This window comes from Xiphophorus couchianus, chromosome 17 (assembly GCF_001444195.1).
Source record: "Xiphophorus couchianus chromosome 17, X_couchianus-1.0, whole genome shotgun sequence".
Taxonomy (NCBI): domain Eukaryota; kingdom Metazoa; phylum Chordata; class Actinopteri; order Cyprinodontiformes; family Poeciliidae; genus Xiphophorus; species Xiphophorus couchianus.
In genome coordinates, this window is record NC_040244.1 from 1764002 (window position 1) to 1767252 (window position 3251).

The 3251-nt window shown below is 38.4% G+C and overlaps 1 long non-coding RNA gene across 1 annotated transcript; it reads right to left on the minus strand.

Moving 5' to 3' along the window:
• Positions 1-445: 445 nt before the first annotated feature.
• On the minus strand, positions 446-2013 carry LOC114160993 (uncharacterized). Its single transcript, XR_003598911.1, has 2 exons — positions 1891-2013; positions 446-689 (listed from the first exon to the last, which is right to left on the minus strand). It is a non-coding gene; the product is annotated as an uncharacterized LOC114160993 (long non-coding RNA).
• Between the last annotated feature and the right edge of the window lie 1238 nt (positions 2014-3251).

Here is a 3251-nt window from a genome sequence, read left to right on the forward strand (position 1 = left end):
GACAGCGGTTTTACTGGAATTAGCAGTTTGCAGTTTTTGAGTGAAATCCTGAATGCTCATTCATTTCATTAACATAATCCTGCTACCTTCCCAGTTATTGTAATAAAAATGTTTTCATGTTCGTTATGAAGCTAAAACAGGAGAAACAATAGAAATAACCTAAAACAACAAATGGATTACTTGGTGGAAATTTGACACAAACAGTTTAAAATAATCCAGTTGGTTTCTCATGCAGTTTTTAGTTTCTTATATTTTCTGTTCCTTTGAATGTGTCCTGCTTTCTCTCCCAGCTGTTCTTCATCGTCTGATTAACTCACCTGGTTCTCATTTTTCTGATCACATCTCCGTTTTTATTGCTGATTGTTTCCATGGATACCGTCCTGATTCCTGCAGGGTTTACTTTCTGCAGTTTATTATTTATAAAAAATGTTTCACAGAGTTTTCATCCTTTAACTTTTTTATTTCACATTCAGTGTTTTTATTGGATGATAACATCAGGAAGTCAGGATGCTGCCACCATGATGCTGGTGGTGGCAGCATCATGCTGGGGGATTCTTTACTCCAGCAGGATCAGGGGTTGACAGGTGAATCCCAACATTTTTCAAAAAGGTGCAAGTTCTCCCCCTGATGGTTGCCATGGCGATTCCCATCATTTTCAGGGCCGATGTGAAACGACAAACAAGCAACTTCTGTGAGAGAAAGACGAGTCGGATTTAAAGGGAAAGCAACTCAAAGATACAACGGCGAGTCGGGACATAAATTTTCTAGAAAAAACATAAAGGTTTTCTGAGTAAAGTCAAATATTTAACTTTTCTAACGCAAAAATTTCCAAGTTTTCTCAAAAAAAATTCTGAAATTAATCTCAAAATTTCTGAGTTTGTAGTGAAGGTTTTTCTAGCGGCTTTAATAAAACCCACTTCACACACCCGATGGCGTCTTTGTCGCTGTAATCACTTCTAATCATTAGAAATAATTAGATCTGAAAAGGGCTATTTATCTAAAAAGTGACGTTTCTCTCAGAACAGGAACCACCGGCCCGATTCGACCCGACTCTGTGATTTTCTCTTTAACACCAAACAGAAAAATAAAACCTCATTTCCTCTCTTTCTGCTGGTTTTTAAAAACTTTGTCTTTAAGTGTTTTTATGTTTGATTTCTTCTCTGAAATGTTTATTGTTTTGGTTTTCTGCTGGCATTCAGGGAAACTGAATGCAGAAATCTGAAGACGCATAAATATAGAAACATGAAGTGGGGAAGTTTTTACTTTTTAATCACATTTAAATGTTGCACAACAACAAACAGATATTAATATCAAAGTTAACCTGATCAAAGATGAATTAACTTTTGTGAAAAAGTAATTACAACAGCAGCCATCTCATTATTATTTATTTGTGATGAGTTTTCAATTAATCTGCTTATTTTATGATAATTAGGATTTAAATATTTGTATTCAAGACTTTATGTTTTATAAAAATCTTTTGTTCAGTGGATGAAGACAGGACTGAGAGCCAGCGCCATGGAAACCAGCAGCCAATCAGCTGCCGAACTGCAGTTTGCAAACCAGAGCATGGATCAGATGGATGAAACCCAGATATTCATCTCCCACCTGAAACACACACACACACACACACACACACACACACACACAGCCTGCAGCACATGCACTACAAACGCAGCGGTTTGTGAAGCGCAGCGACAGGAAGTGAGTCAGCTTTATGCGAGCAGCAAAGCCGCAGGAAGTGAGCAGGTGAAGAGAAACAAGTCAAAGTTTAGAATCAGATCAGAGGAGAAAATCATTTCATCACTTCAGCTGCTGAACATCAACTCAACAAACAAAAATGTTCTGACACACAAACTAAAAAACTTTAAGGAAGAAGAAGCGCAGATTTACTCTGACAGTTTGCTGGTTTCAGTCTCCCAGCTCTCCCAGTTTGTTTTGTCTTGTGGTTTCTCCAGTTTACGACGGTCTGATCCCTCTGAGTCTGTAATCACCTCCCTCTGCAACTGCACTAAAATAAGAGAGACAAAGTGTGTGTTTAGATTTAGAAACAGATGCTTTTGGAAAACACACTCTGTGTTTTCACAGAATCCTTCCAAACAAACTGCAGAAAGGAAGTGAGGTCATCGAGTCTTCATGACACAGGAAGGAGTTCAGCTGGAGCCCAGAGGAACGTCTGCTGAAGAACCCAACTCCACTGGGAGGCACGGCAGAGGCAGCATGGTGCTGTGGGACTGAATGAGCGAGCACCTTACATCTGAAAACAAAGATCCAGCGGATCCTACGACCTCCGACCTCAACACTGAAAACATCCAAATACAACCAAACAGTTTCTGCTGCAAACATCTCAGTGCAATAAAAATAAAACTAAATTAACCCAAAAACAACTTTTCAGCAAAGACAAGAACTCGCTTTGAGTCAGTTGCTTAATATTGATGACAAAACTGACAGATTTTCACTTTTAGCATAGAAAAATGTTTTATTATAAAATCTGTCAGTGGAACCAGAACGTCCAGGAATTAAGACAAAAACAAAACAAGCTCCACTTTGCTCCTGAAAAGTTACTAATGAGTCAGTTTTGTCTTATTTCAGTGGAATGTGATATTTGCAAGAAAAACTTGGTAAGATTTTGTGTTTTGTGGAAGAAAAAGATGATCAATAATTATCCTTCATGTGGAGTAAAGTTTGAGTTTATGGAAAATGTTCAGAATGAAGTTTTCCTGCAGCGACAGACGAACAACCTTTTTTTAACATTTCATTTATTTTATTATGAAACTCCATAAAAGCGTCGGTTTCATCTCAGACACAACCTGAGTCAGGGTTCCTCAGCCTGCAGCAGAAAAAGTCTAAAATCAGCCGTAAAGTTTTAGATTTCAACCAGTTTGGTCCCAGTAGAGAAACTGGAACCAGCAGAGAGAGGGGCTGTCTGAGCCTCTTCGTCATTCTGCTGCTCCTCCTCCTCCGTCTGACCCAGATTTCAGGTGATGGTTTGTGTGTGAAAGTGAGAGGAAGATCTCCGTCTGGTTAACCGAACTCACTTCTTTCACCGCTGACCTGAAACTCCTCAGCTTTACAATCGATTAAATTCTCTCACAACTAGTTTTAGATTGATCAATACTTTACAGATGAACTCCACGCAGCATACAGGGATTTTTTCCCTCTTTACAGATTTTTGTTTCATATCAACATTTTTTGATCTTAAACATTTAAATGTGACAAAAAAGTAACAACTGAATAAATATGCAGGGTGTGAA